At 46.8% G+C, this 17,558-nt stretch overlaps 1 protein-coding gene and 1 pseudogene across 1 annotated transcript in view; one reads left to right on the top strand and one right to left on the bottom strand.

Moving 5' to 3' along the window:
- LOC108298158 (kinase suppressor of Ras 1-like) overlaps positions 1-17,558 on the top strand; it is a 176,880-nt gene that overhangs the window by 58,596 nt on the left and 100,726 nt on the right.
- Positions 13,001-14,215, bottom strand: LOC108298159 (annotated as a pseudogene).

The raw sequence follows: 17,558 nt of genomic DNA, 5'->3' as shown, positions 1-17,558 counted from the left end.
TGAGTAGTGTTGGCTATGACTGTTGGTCAGCCTGTATTGCGTATGTGCACGCACACATTTGTTTTGGGTGTACCCAGAGGTGGAATCACTGCATCTCATCACATCTTCACATTAACCTTGTAAGCCGATGGGGAGGAGTGGCTCAGCTTAGCAAGTGTATGTCTGCTGGGACCCCAGAGTAGCTCTGCTTACTGTCCTATGCCTCTACCCCTTGGGTTGTCTCTGAGCTTCTCTTGGGGACACATCCTTTTCCAGGTGAGGAATTAGAGCAATAAAGCCTGCCTGCTGCTTACGTTTAACCCCTGCAAGGCGGGATATGGGAGCTGTGTGTAGCCAGTGTTGGGGGCAGGTAAAGAAGGGTGTAGGGCTGTGTTGGGGTACAGCCCGCTCATCACACAGGTCCTCCAGAGTGGACCTGAATGCCCTGCCCCTTTAATCTTTGGTGTCTGCCTGCAGTGTTTCCTCCCAAGTGGGTTTGGTGTCCTTCCAGCATATTGAGTGGAGAATGGTCAGAAAGGCCAAGGCTTTAGCCGCTGCTTGCGGTGCAGCTAAGCTCTTAATGTGTTTTCATAATCAAAGCAGAAAGGTCCCATTGTGGTGCTAACGCCCTTGCCATAAAGCACTTTTTGTTTCCTAACAAAATTCCAAGTCCAAAAAAGCAAGTCAGCTTAGCAGAAACACAATGCCAATGAATGGACATTTGCCACTTGCAACAGCTAGACAAGCTCCCAGTAAATCACAGGTGGCCAGCCCGTGTTTTATTGGGGCATGAAAATACTTGCAGGCTACTTGGAGGAAAACAGTAAGATATTGGAAGTCATATTTATCACCCAGAAATTATAACCTGATATTAAGGTGCCAGTTAGGGTTTGTTTGGCTACATATTTCAGAAAATTAAGTAATGCCGGGCGTGGTGGCTCATGCCTGTAATCCCAGCACTTTGGGAGGCTGAGACAGGTGGATCACCTGAGGTCAGGAGTTCAAGACCAGCCTGGCCAACACGGAGAAACCCTGTCTCTATTAAAAATACAAACAATTAGGCCAAGTGTGTTGGCTCATGCCTGTAATCCCATCCAAGGTGGGTGGATCACGAGGTCAGGAGATTGAGACTATCCTGGCCAACATGGTGAAATCCCATCTCTACTAAAAATACAAAAATTAGCTGGGCGTGGTGGTGTGTGCCTGTAGTCACAGCTACTCAGGTGGCTGAGGCAGGTGAATCACTTGAACCCAGGAGGCAGGGGCTGCAGTGAGCGGAGATCACACCACTGCACTTCAGCCTGGGTGACAGAGTGAGGACTCTGTCTTAAAAAAAAAAAAAACAAAAAATTAGCTGGGCATGGTGGCATATGCCTGTAATTCCAGCTACTTAGGAGGCTGAGGCAGGAGAATCACTTGAACCTGGGAGGCAGAGGTTGCAGGGAGCCAAGATTGTACCATTGCACTCCAACCTGGGCAACAAGAGCAAAACTCCATCTTAAAAAAAGAAAAGTAACATTGGAAGCAAGGGATTATTTTTCTTATGAAACAAAAAGTCCAGAGGCTGACAGTCTTAGGGCTCCACATTGCTGCTTCCTGTCTTTTTGCTTTATCATCTTCAGCACATAGCCTCATGCTCCCAAGATGGCGACCGTATCTCCAGGCTTCACATTTGCGTTCCAAGTAGGAATTTTAATGCCTCTTACCCATTTTAATGAAGAAAACTAACTTCCTGGAAGTACCAAGCAATAGGTTTTTCCTTACATTTCATTGGCTAGAACTGGATCACATGGCAACCGCTGGTTGTCAGGGGGACTAGGAGCCAAACACATTATTATCTGAACCAAATCAAGGATTCCTAAGGTTAAAGAAGGAAAAGGAGGATGGACATGGGAAGGCAGCTAACAGCAGGTGCCATGATTCACTGGATAAAATAGATAGGAAACAGGTTGTGTCATATAAAGCGAATTTGTGTTTGGTAACTGAAACATAGCCCTGTAAGCACCAAAGTGTATTTTCATCATTTTAATTGCAGTCATGCACCACATTGTCAACAACGGACCACGTGTACGACAGTAATCCCATAAGATTGTAGTACTGTGTTTTTACCTTACCTTTTCTGTGCTCTGATATGTTTAGATTTGTCTTACAAATGTGTTACAGTCGCCTACTGTACCCTCACTCTATGATGTTCACACAAAGCCGAAATCACCTAAGGACGCATTTCTCAGAACGTATTTCTGTCGTTACATGACGCATGACTGCAGTTTGAGAAGGCACATTTTCTCCTAAACTACTTAATGATTTATTTTTCAGTGTGGCTGGGAGTCCCCGTAGGCTCTCCTGAGGTGTGTTATGAACTGCCACTTTTGCCTCTCATATAATGGTCCCAGAAAATTTTGCTTTTTGAATCTTGGGTCTGCTTTGTAGTATTTTTCACTTATTCTGTCACTGCTATTGGGTCTTGTGGCCTCTGTGCATTTACCGCCAGAAACCTGGTTCCTTTCACCTTAAAATGTTCTGCTTTACCAGAATCTCTGGATAAGAAAAACCAGAGAACACAACTCAGTAGAAAGGCATGCGGATTGAGGAAGGAGGCTCTGGGTGAAACCACAGACTCTCCTCTAGGTGAGGTAGGGCTTTCGTGAGCAGGCTTAGTTTGTTTTATCAGCTCTGATCTCTTCTCTCCTATCAGATTAAAGAATTAGGGAGGAGTTTGCAATCTTCTCCTCCAGTCCAGGTGATATTTAACAATTGGCTCTCCATGGCTGACTTAATGCCAGTTTTCTCATCACCATTCAACGTAGCTTCCTCCCTTCCTCATCTGTATTTGTGAATGTATCCCCTATTTTATAAGTACAACCTCTAGAAAACCTGGTTTTACCTAATTAAGAGACCTATCACATCCAGGAAGTTGCCAAAGGAGGAAATAAGAAAAGGTAGCTGTGTGACGTTGGGCAGGTTACCTGATCTCTGTTTTCTCATCTGTGAAAGAGCAGTCATAGTAATTTTTATGGTCATCCTAAGAAATGAGAATGAGTTAAATGAAACATCGCCTAGCACGTAGTAAATGCTCAAAAAAACTATTATTAACATTATCATCATTAGCACAGATAGGGTGTGTTCAGTTTGGGATTTGGCCACCCTGAAGGGTGTTTGGAAGGAGGCCGTGTGAGCCACATTTACCTGATGAGAGAGAGAAACCCATTGTTGGAACAGATGTCTTCGTGTGCCTCTGTCCTGGCTTCCTTTCTGTGATAGTGCAGAGTGGAGTCTCCCTCACCCGCTTTTCATCCTTTCTTCCTTCCGTCATTTTCATATCTAATAATAAGACTAATACATTTTCTTGTGGAAAATGTGAAAGACAGAAAATTGAGACACTTAAAAATATATGTGTATATACAGATAACTTTTCAAAGGTGGGAATCCTATACTTTTTGCTCTATAGCCTGCCTTCATTTTCTTTCTTAATATTTGAAGAGATTTATTCTGAGCCAAATGTGAAGGCCATGACCCACGACAGCCTCAGGAGATCCTGGGGGAATATATGTCTGTGGTGGTTGGGTTACAGCTTGGTTTTATACATTTTCGTGAGACAGAATGACCAGCCTAAACATTAAAACAGAGATCTTAAGACAAAAGAGACTCTTTGTGGCAAAGAAATACCAAATTCCAACCTGATCTAGAATAACATCACATGACAGCAAGCCCTGAAAGAAAGAAACAAAAAACAAAAGTTTTTTATCCTAAAATATATTGCTTTGTTATATTTTGAAATGGGCCTGCAAGGCTGTCTCTTGTGGGGGAAATTTACATTCTGTAGAGAATACCCTTCCCTTTCTAGGTAATTTTCTGATCCAAAAAGATTGACTGAGATCCTAATGCCTTTTAAAGGTCTGAATGGGAAACATTTGCCATCTACTGCCTTTAAGGGTGGCTACACATGAGATTTCGTCTACATAATAAGAACCTTGGGCTCCACAACCCATTTTCTTAACCCAGACACTCCTTTCTATTGATTCCAGGTCTTTAGATAATAACTCTTTCTTTTTCTTTCTTTCTTTTTTTTATTTTTTGAGCCGGCATCTCACTCACTCTGTGGCCTAGGCTGGAGTGCAGTGGCGTGATCTCGGCTCACTGCAACATCCATCCCCTCTAGCCCCCCTCCCACGCAAGCTACCCTCCCATTTAACCCTCCTGATTAGCTGGGACTACAGGTGCACACCACCATGCCTGCCTAATTTTATACTTTTAGTAGAGATGGGGTTTTGCCATAGTTGCCCAGGCCGGTCTTGAACTCCTGAGCTCAAGTGATCTGCCCACCTTGGCCTCCCAAAATGCTGGGATTACAGGCTTGAGCTGCTGTGCCTGGCCAATAATAATTCTTTCCTTTTCATTGGACGATAAACTGTGTGTTACTGAGTGCCACTCCTGTGTAGCATTTCATCAGATGGATTTCAGCCTGGAGTTGGAAGAGACCAGTGAGGACTGAAGATAGATTGGTTTTCCTGGGTGATCTCAGAGAATCCACCCTTGGCCCACTTCTGTATTGTAAGACTTGCTTTTTTCTAACTAAGGGCCTGAGTGCATTGCAGTTGGGTCCCTATATTATGTAATTGTGGGGGTTGTAAGCTTGGATTGTGAGTGGAAGATTTGGGAGCCTGGTAGGATTCCAGATATAGGCAAGAATGAAAGAGGAATGATTGTAAGCTAAAGCAGTAACACGATTGAAGCTACGTAATCATTTGGTCATTATTGAGGACCTGCTGTGTGCCACCACATGAGGCCAGATGTCTTTGATACAGAAATAAATAAGAGGACCTTCTAGTTTCACACAGCATCTGTCTGAGTGAGTGAAGATGTAAAAAACCAATTCATGCAGTAGGTTGTTAGGAATGCTCTGAATGAAATCTCTCCTGTCCCCAAAAGGAGTCTGAAGGAGGGGGTTGGCAACAGGGGTGCTGGCAAAGGCTTTGTCGGGGGCAGGGCATTCTAGGTGGAGAGAGCCTATGGACAAGGCCCCAGAGGTGTGAAACAGCTTGGATGGATTCGCTTAGCAGAAATGAAGCAAGAGCTACGCCTTTTCTTTTCTCAAACCATTTAATACTGGGTGGAGTAGCTGTACTTGTGAAATTTGGCGTGAACCTTAATATTCTTAAAGTGAAAGGAAAAGGCAGAAGGTATGTATTTCTAAAGCATCCTGTAGTTTTCTTTCTGTCTTTTCTCTGGGAAAGTGTAACTCTCCCCTGGAAAAGCCTAGAAGTGGTTTCCTGCCCACCCAGTGTCTTCCTGCCCACCCAGTGCCCATTCATCATCTGGTGCCCCCTCACTATGAGGTGCTGTGGGGGGGGCTCAGAGCCTGACCTTGCCAGGCCCTTGCAATCTGGAGAGGTGGACGTCTATGTTGATCATTGCTGTTCTTTGCCGGCAAATTCTGTGGGAAAGTGGAGGTGGGGGCAAGAACAGCGTTGGCAGGAGTTGCGAAAGCTCAAAGGAGAGAAAAAGCAACGGACACTCCCTAGACCCTCTTCCCGCTCCACCAAAGGCAGAGCCTTCATAGTGCTGGAAATGTTCCATATCTCTCCACTGTGCTATGGTGGAGAAAAGACGGGGAACGAGCCCTCCAGGGAACTGGCATTTGTTGGGGCGTGCACTGGCTGGGTGCTGGAGCAGGATGTGTGCATCATTAGCGCTGCATAGCACGCTACAGGCGAGGAAGTGACCGCTCAGGTGTTGGGTGATGTGTCCAGGGTCACACTGCCTAGAAGTGGCAGGGCTGTGCTTGCTGCAGGTGTGCTTGACCCCGAAGCCCTGGTTCCTCTCACCCTACCCTGGGCTGCAGAACTCACTTCCGGGCCTTGTAAGACTGCTGGTGGGTAGTGGTAATGGTGGGAGGAGTAATGCCTGAACAGAGGCCGCCCTAAATATGGCACCTGGTGGTCAGGACAGGGAAACCCTGGGTGTGGTTCCCCTGCAGGGAGAAGTCCTGAGGCCTTGGAGAGGAGGTTTTTGTTTTGTTAAAATTGTTGTGAATGACCGGGTTCCCCCAACCCTACAGTCCCAAATAGCTCCCCACCCCTCGGCTCTCTGGGTCTTGGGCTCCCGCTCTCCAGCTGCAGGTCCAGGCCTGGCTTGTGGCTCAAGCGTGGGGCCACATGGAGGTTGAATCAACTGCTCCCTTAGGGCTCTCGGGGCGGAGGACAGGAAATCCCTCCAAGATTGTTGAGTTCAGCAGTCCTCCTTCCCACACCGTGTTACAGCTGAGAGAAGGAGGCCCCTTCAGCCCCAGGCATTTGGTGATTCTGTGTGTTGGCCTGGTTTCTTCTTTGACCTGGCTGTGGTGTGTTTGATGCCAAGAACAGGCAGCCTGAGTGGTGATGGTCAGTCAGTGCCACCTCTGTCTGTCCCAGGACCCCAGCGGTCCCCCTTCTCTGCACAGCCCGGCCTTGGACGCTTGCTCATGGGACCTGCAATGTGAGCGTTTAGAGCTGCCAGATTTGTGGGGGATTTCTGCCACGGTCAAGACCAAACCGAACGAAACCACAAAGTAAGGAGCTCTACTGATCTGTATGTTTGTTTAAGCTCCAAACTGGGACAGATCGCCATGAGGGACCTAGAGTCTAAGACCAAAGGAAAGTCCAGGGCACAGGCTTTGAACCTGGGCCCCACCACCTGACAGCTGTGAACTTTCGGGGAGCTCTTCTTCCAGCCCAGCCCGCTTCCCCATCCGGTAGTGGGGATGATAATACGGAACCTGGCAGGGCTGCTGTTAGATCATTGGCGCCTGGTGCAGCGGCGCCTCTGTATGTGGCAGGGGTGGTGCTCTGCAGATGGGAGAAAGGAATAAACTTGGCAGCTGACAGGTCAGGCCCTTTGCTGCACCCTTTACCCTGAATTATTTCATTTCACTCCATAACACCTCTCAAGTAGGGTACACTCTTCCCATTTGACAGACACCGAAAGGAGCTTCTGAAACTTGTCCAAGTTCGTGTAGCAAATGGAGTTTAACTTATAAATTCTTTCCACCTTGCCGTGAGAAAATTTCCATTCCTGCAGAAGATGGCCTTCTAGACAGGGCAGCAAAGGGATTGAAGTCACACCCTGGGACACGTTCCTAGATTCAAGTGGTTTCTGTATCTTGTTACAGGCCAGACAGTAGAAAATGCAGTAGGTAAATATCATCCTCAAATGGTTTATGTGCCTGTGGAGGGGGAGAATTATTTTTTTCCCCTCTGTGGACTCTGGAAAGCTTAATCTTCTAAAGCTTGATCTTTAGAAAGGGCTCAGAAACTCTGCTTGGTGCGCATAAGTGCTGTGTCCCCTAAGGCTAAAAAGAAAATAAATAAATAAGTAAATAAAATGCTAATCGTTCCACCAGCCCTGAAGTCTCCTTGTCTCTGCTGGCTTTTCTGTGCAGGATGGGCACAGTGGAGCTTTGTTCTTCTGCCCCTTTGTCCGAACGAGGCCTCTCTGGTGCTGACTCACAGGCAGGGAGGCCAGGCCGTGCCTGCCCAGGTGTCCCAGGCCCTGCTGCCTCCAGTTCCCACTGGCCTCCTTTCCCAAGGGTGGGGTGGCCCTCTGCCAGTAGATGGGAGGGGACACTGCCTTTGCCCTTATCCATTTCTGCCAGTGGGCAAAAGGGACTGAGAGCAGGTAGCTGCAGGGTGCGGGAGATGTTGTGGTTCCCTATTTGCCAATAGGCCTCACTAGAATCTTCCTGAAATCTTGTATCCCTGTGAGCAGAGAGCAGGCACTGTGGGCTGTTTGGCTTTAGGTTTGCTTTCTGCCTTGGGCAGTCTATGGATGGGAGCCTGGTCCTCAAGCACTGGTGGCTGTCACCCGCAGGAAGGTTGTTCAGCACCCTGAACCCTGTCCACAGGTTTCAATCACCTGGTGCTTTTAAAACACACCCATATCAGGAGCACAGCCCTGGGCTGGCTGACTTAGTACCTCCGGGGTGGTACCTGGCCAGGCATCTCTGTATATATGCCCCTTCCAAGTGATTCTGACACACAGGGCAGGTGGAAAGCCCCTGGTTAGGATACCTGAGCTGAAAGGACTGCTCAGGAGTTCTTGTTCCACCCTTCAGTTTACCCATAAGGACAGTGAGTTGACAAAGGACACTCTTTTTTTTTTGAGGCAGGGTCTAGCTCCGTTGCCCAGGTTGGAGTGCAGTAGCTTACTGCCGTCCCGACCTCCTGGGCTCAGGCGAGCCTCTTGCTCAGCCTCTGGAGTAGCTGGGACCACAGACATGAGCCACCACATCTGGCTAGTTTTTGAACTTTTTGTAGAGATAGGGTCTCCCTACATTGTCCAGGCTGGTCTCAAACTCCTAGGCTTAAGTGATCCACCTGCCTCAGCCTCTTAAAGCATGGGAATTACAGGTGTGAGCCACTGCACCTGGCTGGCAAAGGCTATTCTGATAGAGGCAGGTGGGTTAGAACCAGGTCTCCTGAAGTCTATCTGAGCTTGAGGCTTTCCCCAAAGCACTGCCTGTTCCCTTGTTAAACCCCACGCTCATGGTTATGGGAAAGGCAGGCAGTTGGAATTATGATGTTGATGATAAAAATGTCTGCTCATCACCCATGCTGGTAGGGAGACCAGGCTTTCTTAGGTTTAAAATTTCTCCCTTCTTTCCTTTATCCTGCATGTATTTGCCACTACATCTTTTCACAAGGCATCACAAGTATTTATTTTCTAGGCTGAGTTCTCAGAGGGCAGGTTCCAGGCAATGGCTGGGTTATAGCCATTGGTCTACACTGGTACCTGGCCAGAGCAAGTGTTCAATAAGTGTTGTGGAGTGGAAAGGTGGATACCAGACCCTGAGCCTTGAGCCAGTTGGAACATCTCTCTGAGCCCCTAGGCTAAGTGGGTCAAGGCAACTACCCTTTGCATTTGGGGCAAGTTGACATGAAAAATCCATAGCCAGGCAGAGTCAGGAAAAACAGGACTGAGAAGGAGCTGTGAACTTGATCCTAGGAATACTGGCTTACCTAAAAATAAACAACCACGCAATCCTCCACACAGCTTCAGCCCCCACTCCCTGTGGCCCTCCCGCCCAGTTCGCCTTTGCAGTGTGCAGATCCAGTATACATGTCACAGCTGGAATCTGGCTTGTGTTTGGAAATAAACAACTTGGCCCCTCTCTCTGCCTGGGATTTTCCTTTATCAGGAGATGAGGTGTTTCTTTCCAGCAGAGATGAGATGTTCTTTTCAGCAGCTTGCCCGAGTACTCCAGGGAAAAGAGGGAGGGCTTTGCGGTGGGACAAACACCTTTACATTGTCCTCTTCCGATTGGTATTTGGAGAAGGCCTGAGGGAGTATGCTGGATATGAAATAATTTGAGGGGTGGTGAATGTAGAGGACTAATCCACCACCACCCCAGCCAGACTGCAGTGGGGGGACGTCTGTGTCTGTCTTACAGCGGGAGACACCATAGATAGAGAGCGGTGGGCGACCTGCTCTGAATGCTGGCTGCCCAGCTGGCTTGCTTTTTGCAGGGTGGCAGGTCCTCAGGCAGCAGCCAGGCAGCACTTTGGGGAAGGTGGCTGAGGGGGTTCCTGTGTTTCTGCTGTAGCTAGTTCAGAGTACTAAGAAAGGAAAAAAGAGAATCCCACTACCCTCATGTTAGGTAGGAACTGGCAGTTCAGAAATGTAGCGTGGGGAGGGGCCTCCTTCTCACATGCGGCCCTGGGGAGTGTAAACTGGTACAACTACTCTCAAGAGAAACTTGACTCTATGTGGTGAACTTAGGAATGTACATAGCCTATAGCCAAACATTTTACTTCTAGTGTCTGTACCGAAAAACTAGCATGCAAGGGCTCAAGGAGAAATAGATGTACATCGTAGCATTTTTGGTGATTATGAAAAGCTAAAAGGAAACTAAAAGCCTATTAGCTGGGAAATAGATCAGTAAGTGATAGTTTACTCAATGTAGTACTTTCCAGCAGTTCCACTGACTTACATGAATCAGTTCAACTGCATTTAAGAAAAACATTGGTAGAAAGTCAGGTTGCAGAATCTGTGTAGTAATGATACCATTTCTGTATGGTAAAAAAAAAAAAAAAGACAGGAAAGATACCATTTTTGTGTGTTTGAATTATTTAGAAAATGAGAGACATGTTGCTGCCATCAGGTTGCTCACAGTCTGATGGGGAAAACTGGCAAATAAACAGCTGGAGGCTTCCAGGCAGAATGCTGACATTATTGACCAAGTTCCTTGTCTTGCAAGACGTGACCAGTTCGGAGGGGATGTTAGATAAAATGGGGTTCAAATAACAGTAACTCAAGCAAGTAAATTTTTCTCACACATAAAAGAAGTCTGCGTGTAGGTAGCCCAGTGTTGGTGTGGTGGGTCTGCAAAGTCATTAGGGTCAGGTTCCTTCCAGCTTACCCTTCTGCCATTCCTTGTCCTTATGTTCCAAGATGACTGCTGGAGCTCCAGCTTTCACATCAGCTTTCCAGGGAGCAGGATGGATGAACTGGAGGAGGATGTTTCCTGTAAATATTCCTTTTGAAATTACCACGTGGCACTTCCCTTTACGAGTCGTTGGCCAGGCATTGGTCACACAGCTACACCTAGCTGCAAGGGAGGATGGCAATGGGCCAGCTAAAACCTCAGCATTCTGTTAGGAAGAAAGGAGAGTGGAAAGTGGGAGGCCACCACTACATGATGAAAGATGAGATAATGAGTTTGGGTACCTCTGGCCCATGCAGGCCGGCCATCCATTTGGGGGTTAGATTGGGCTGGAGCTTATGAGAGGAGTGGGGTTCAGAGTTTTCTAAATTGGGAGGCATCAGCATTTCGGTGATTGTGGGAGTCCTGGGAAGGAGGCTCCTGAGTTGTCAGAAAGGTAGGAGAACTGGGAAGCTAGAGGTGGGCATGTCCGGGAGGAGAGACGATCTGGCCAGACGCCCCAGTAAGGTCAAGCAGGATGAGGGTGGGAGTGAGAACACGGACTTTGGGGGCTTCTGCAAGAGCAGGTTTGGTGGAGTAGAGAGACTAAGCTCAGTGGAGGAGTAATATTGAACAGCTGATGGAATGTGTCAAGATCTTTGAAATTGAAGAGAATGAGAGAAAAGTGGGGGAGCTGGAGAGAAAGTATTTCTTAAGGCAGAAAGATCTAAATGCAGGTTTGGAGGCTGAAGGACAGCTAGACCCTCCCTCCCTATCCCCTTCCCAAGGAGGAAGGTAAAGATGGGAGGTGAGGAAAGGCAAGTCCAGCAAGTACAGGCTGGTGGCCTTCAGTGTCTCTGCAAAGGGGCTTGTAGAGCATGAAACTGGTGAGATGCTGCCCCAGGAATTGGGGAAGAGCAAGGATTTGGGATCACGCCAAAGAGCTGCTAAGCCAGAGGAAGTAGGTCAAAACGTAAAACTTTGGATGTCCCCAACCCACCTGCGCATTGAATTTTCTCCAGTAGCAATTACAGGAGCAGAGAAAAAGAGATTACCCAGGATTAGAAGGCTACAGGCAGAGTGGCAGGAAAAGGCAGGGAGGGAGGGGCTGTGGGGTCCTAGAGTGACAGTGGTGGTGTGGCGTTCAAACAGGGTTATATTACATCTGTCCTATAAGGTGGAGAAGGGTGGGACACATTTTAGAAATATTCCCATTAGAAATGGTAAGAAACTAAAAATCTTAGGCCCATGAAGTTGTAAATGTCAGAGCATTTTCTCATCACTGAAAATGTGATCATTCTAGACACACACAGCTGGTGCTTTCAGTCACTCACATCAGTGCTTCTATATATTCTGGGTTGTATTAATTTGCAGGCCACTTATTTAATATGAAACTGTACCTGCTTGTTACTTGGTAGCAGACCTGGGAGCCAGGTGGCCTGGGTTCAGATTCCAGCTCCGCATCTTACCAACTATTTGATCTTGGACAGTGCTGTGTACAGTCAAGCAGGTTGTGCACTGCACAAATGGGTGAAGGGTTCCTGAAATCCAGACTGCCCCTATTGCCAGGAATATGCCTTGTGTGGATCTGTGCTGTGTCTGTGCAGGGGAAAGGAGGCACTTTTTCACTTGCACAAAGGCACTGCATGGGTTAGTCCTGTCTCTGACCTTGGGCAAATTACCTCTGTGCATCAGTTTCTTCTTTCATTGGGAGAATAAATGAGTTACTGCATGTAAAGTGCTTGGAACAGCGCCTGACGCGTGGCTAAGCACCACGGTGAGGATTAGCTGCTGATTATATATGGTAGCGGAATGAACTGAGCCTTCTGGGTCTCCTCTGAAAGCTTGAGTTTCCCAAAGCCTGGCATTTAGGAGAGAGTGCAGCTCTCCACCCCTTACAGTTTGGTTGCTGAGTTTGCATTTTGTTCAAAGCTTCCAAAGGTTCTCCCTAAACCTTAAGCTTTTCCAGGGTGTAGCTGCTTAATCTTGAGGCAGCTGACTTTGGCGTTCCTGGTGCCTTCATCTGAAAGAGGATGAGGTGGTTGGAGCCAAGGACACTCCAGGTAGCCTAGCAAGATTTGCCATTCAGACATTAAATCTTCTCCCTAAACATTAAACTGGAGAAATATAGGTGTGCTGTAGGGAGAATGAAAACAGCCCCTTCCAATCCGGAATAGTTTGTGGGGAAGGTGGGGCCTCACCCCTGTGGGATCCAGGTCTGATCGGGGAACTGACTTCTTTTTTTTTCCATGGTTCTTGCGTGAATTCTAATTAAGAGACATTGCATTCAGAATTATAGCACTCATGGTGATCATTTTCAGAAGATGATAATAGCTTCTTTGCAACTCACAGGGTACAGAGGGTGCAGCTGTTTACCTGAATACGTTCTTTTTTTTTTTTTAGACAGAGTCTCACTCTGTTGCCCAGGCTAAAGTGTAGTGGCGCGATCTTGGCTCACTACAACCTCCGCCTCCTGGGTTCAAGCAATTCTCCTGCCTCAGCTTCCCAAGTAGCTGGGATTACAGGTGCCTGCCACCATGCCCAGCTAATTTTTTGTATTTTTAGTAGAGATGGGGCTTCACCATGTTGGCCAGGCTGGTCTTGAACTCTGGACATCAGGTGATCCACCCACCTCGGCCTCCCAAAGTACTGGGATTACAGACGTGAGCCAGTGCCTCTGGACTGAATGAGTTCTTAAATAAGTGACTGCTACCACTCTAATTTTCCTGGTTGTAGCTCTGTTACAGGCTACTAACAAGTGCATGTTCCAGACATTCTTTGCCAACACAGATTAATTACAGTAGAGCCACCCCCAAAGTCTTAGGGGGAATTGGAAAAGGGCTGTGAAATGAGGAGACAGGCCATTCCTTGGTAAAAGTTTGCAGTTTTCTTTCCCAGTACATCTTCTTTTTATTGAGAACTTCCAGTTTTATCCTGTGTTCCTCTTCTGCCATCTCAGACTCCTGCTCTATCTGCTGGATTTTGGCCACATGCACCTCATTCATTTGTATCCGTTGCAGTTGTAAGATGGACATTTGTAGATGGTGTTCTTCCTCATGCATCTTTTTAAAAGCACCTTTCTAAGTTTATAAACAGCCAATAAAAGCTGCTCCTGTAGTTTTTATTGGCTGTTATTCTGACAGCTGAACATGAGGGTTCAGGTTGGGAGGTCCCCTCACATATTGGAAAATATATGAACTCTTTCACATCATCACACAGTTGTCTATTTGAAACAGCAAATAATTCTTGGGCTGAGGCATGGGGGTGGTATTCAGGCTCCTCCTCCGGGCAGCTCTGCAGGAAGTAGAGCTGCTCTGGCAGCATGCTGGTGATCGTCGCCTTCCCTAGGACGTGGGTACTCAGGAGCGGGCTGACGTTCTGTTTCACCTTCTCTCTCCTTTCATGGGCCGTAATTCTTTTGGTCTGAGCCTTGATGTTCTCCCAGCATTTCTTCAGCTGTTTGAAATCCCGCAGGGACACGCTCAGCTGAGAGTTGTATTCCTGGGCCAGCGCTGGCCAGGCATGCTGCTTAAGGCCAGTAGTTCACGCATCACTTTTCTTATATTCCAGCATGTATTTCTGCTTTTCTACTAGAGCCAGCAGGATGCTCTTTTCCAGTTCTCAGAAGTATTCGGCAGGCTTTGTAATTTCATTGTTCTGCATTTTCCGATATATTTTTCCTGGCCACTAGCTCTCTTGTAACCCCAGCTACTTGGGGTGCTCAGGTAGGAGGACTGCTTTAGCCCAGGAGGTCAAGGCTACAGTGAGCCATGTTTGCACCACTGCACCCCAGCCTGGCTGACAAAAGGAGACGCTGTAGCAGTGGTGTGGTGACTTGGGGAGGGCTTTTTATTTTTATTTTTTTTCTTGAGACGGGGTCTTGCTCTGTTGCCCAGGCTGGAGTGTAGTTGCACAGTCTCGACTCACTGCAACCTCCACCTCCCAGGTTCAAGAGATTCTCCTACCTTAGCTTCCCAAGTAGCTGGGACTACAGGTGCCAGCCACCACGCCTGGCTAATTTTTGTATTTTTAGTACAGATGGGGTTTCACCATGTTGGCCAGGCTGGCCTCAAACTCCTGACCTCAAGTGATCTGCCCACCTTGGCCTCCCAAAGTGCTGGGATTATAGGTGTGAGCCACTGTGCCCAGCCTGACTTCTTGTTTGGGGCACAAATCAGACTGTATAAGAATCATGAGAAAAACAGTAATATCTTGGGCTTTCACGAAATGCTTTACCCTGGCCAGCACTATCTTTAGAAGACATAAATTTTCATAGTGTCTTGATTTTAGGATATATTTCATAGTTTAATATTTCTGAAATTGAGAGGCTTTGTACAATGTCTTTAATATAGTAAGTACTTCTTTGCTGTCCCCAAATGCTGTTATTACATTGGTTATGTGTCTCATAAATGAACATCCCTATCTCTTGTTGGTCATGCAGGATGGAATTTGTTTTATTGGTCAGTAGAAAAGGCTCTGACTTAGTGTATTGAGTAGGTATTCTGTGTAAGCTAATGCATTTATTTTATTTTCTTTTTTATTTTTTTTTGAGATGGAGTCTCGCTCTGTTGCCAAGGCTGGAGTGTGGTGGCACGATGATGGCTCACTGCAACCTCCGCCTGCTGGGGTTCAAACGATTCTCCTGCCTCAGCCTTCTGACTAGCTGGGAGTACAGGTGCAAGCCACCATGCCTGGCTAATTTTTGTATTTTTAGTAGAGACGGGGTGTCACCATGTTGATCAGGCCGGTCTCAAATTCCTGACCTCAGTTGATCCACCCATCTCGACCTCTCAAAGTGCTGGGATTACAGGCGTGAACTGCTAGGTCTGGCCAAGTTAACACATTTAGTCTTTGGAAGAAACTAAAGCTGAAGAGTGGGTCAGTAATTTGTTAAAAGTCACAGCATTAGAAAAGAGTAGATCCAGTATGCCAGCCCAGTCTGTCTGTTCAGCTCTTTCTCCTCCTCAGGAGAGACCTGTACTTCTTTACTTCTGGCTCCTGCTGTTTTTTTAAGTGTAGGATGCCCTCTTCTCTTCCTATTGAAACTCCGTTTATGCACCAGGCACGGTGGCTCATGCCTGTAATCCCACTGCTTTGGGAGGTTGAGAACGGAGGATTGCTTGAGCCCAGGAGTTTGAGATCAGCCTGGACAAGATGATGAGACTCCACCTCCACAAAAATTAAAAAAACAAAAAATTAGCTGGTCATGGTGGTAACCTGTAACCTCAGCTACTCAGGAGGCTGAGGTGGGAGGATTACTTCGGCCTGGGAGTGTAAGGCGGCAGTGAGCTATGGTCTCGCCACTGTATTTCAACCCTAGGTGAGAGAGAAAGAGAGAGACGCTGTCTCTACTAAAAAAACCCAAAAATCCAAAAAACAAAACTTATACCACCTGTTCTCCAAAAACCTATTGAAAAAGAACCTTCCATTTATTATTCTTTCAGTTTGAATAACATTTTATGATTATTAAAATGACACCCGTTCTTTGAATAAAATACAAAAAAGTAAATGAAACTTTTCTATTTCCAGTATTTACATTTTGATGTTAATTTTGCCATAAAAATAGAAATTGACCTCAAAGTTGAAAAAAGAAAAATAATGCCTTTAAATTAAAAAAGATAAGTGGAGATCATACTGCAAATACAGTTTTCTTATCTTGAGTTGTTAACTTTCTAGAAGTTTGTGGGCATTTCCTCATATTGTTAAATACACTTTTTTTTTTTTTTTTTAAGTTGCCTCATAGTTTTCTGTGATTGACACACCAGAATGTAGTTACCTACTTCCCCATGGTTGGCTATTTTAAGTTACACTTCCGTGAATAGGCTTATGCTTACACTTAATTGTTTCTTTAGGATAAATTCCTAGAAGTGGAGTCTGGCTTACGGGGTGGGGGCCACCTTTGAGGCTTCTGTTCGATCATCCTGTTTTTCAGCTGCCCTCCAGGGAGGCGATGCCGCTCCACGTTCCTGCCACAGCCGCACTGGGGTGTCCCTCTGCCAGGGTTGCCAAACATCTTTGCCCATATGTTTCCATTTTGTATTTCCTTGCTTATTATTAAGGTGGGAGGTGTGTTATGATTGTCTGCATGGGTGACTTTCCTTTGAGATAAAATGTGTATTTCCCTGGGCTGTTTAACTGACTTCTTCATGCACTCCCACTCATTCTTCAAAACCCAATTCAAAGCCCACCTTTTCCACGGACTCTTTCCTGACACCCGTCTTTTCTCTGAAGCTAGAAGTTTTAATTTTCATATCTGAATTCTCACAGTCCGCATGTATCCGAAAACCCTTGTCAAAGACACTTTTGCATTGTAACTTGATATCTTTGGCCCACACTTGAATCTGAGGTCTTTAGGGTTTCTCTATTGTTTGCAGGGCCTTGGCACCATACCGGGTAACTAGTGGTACTCGATACTCTTGAGTGGATGAATAGATGGACACACTGTGTTCTTAAAAAACAAACCAACCAACCCACCCTGCACCCTTCAGCAAAATGAGTCTAATGCCATCATATGAAATTGCTCTCTTCTGTTCAGCATCTTTCCTTTTGGAATCAGTGAGGTTTTGCCCCTTCTAAAGACCCAACAGGGGCTGGGCACAGTGGCTTATGCCTATAATTCCAGCACTTTGGGAGGCCGAGGGGGGCGGATCACCTGAAGTCAGGAGTTCAAGACCAGGCTGACCAACATGGAGAAACCCTGTCTCTACTAAAAATGCAAAAATTAATCAGGCTGTATAGTGGCACATGCCTGTAATCCCAGCTATTCGGGAGGCTCAGGCAGGAGAATCACTTGAACCCTGGAGGCCGAGGTTGCGGTCAACCGAGATCACGCCATTGCACTCCAGCCTGGGCAACAAGAGCAAGACTCTGTCTCAAAAAAAAAAAAAAAAAAAAGACCCAGTAGGGGCTGGGGATGGTGGCTTACGCCTCTAATCCCAGCACTTTAGGTGGCTGATGTGGGTAGATCGCTTGAGCCCAGGAGTTTGAAACCAGCCTGAGCAACATGGCAAAACCCTGTCTGTACAAAAACACAAAAATTAGCTGGGCATGGCTGTGGTCCCATGTACTCGGGAGGCTGAAGTAGGAGGATTGCTTGAGCCCAGGAGGTCGAGGCTGCACCGAGCCGTGATTACACCGCTGCACTCCAGCCTGAGCAACAGAGTGAGACATTGTCTCAAAAAAA

Source organism: Cebus imitator, unplaced genomic scaffold, assembly GCF_001604975.1.
Source record: "Cebus imitator isolate Cc_AM_T3 unplaced genomic scaffold, Cebus_imitator-1.0 Scaffold897, whole genome shotgun sequence".
Lineage (NCBI taxonomy): Eukaryota > Metazoa > Chordata > Mammalia > Primates > Cebidae > Cebus > Cebus imitator.
This window is presented reverse-complemented; position numbering and strand designations above follow the sequence as displayed.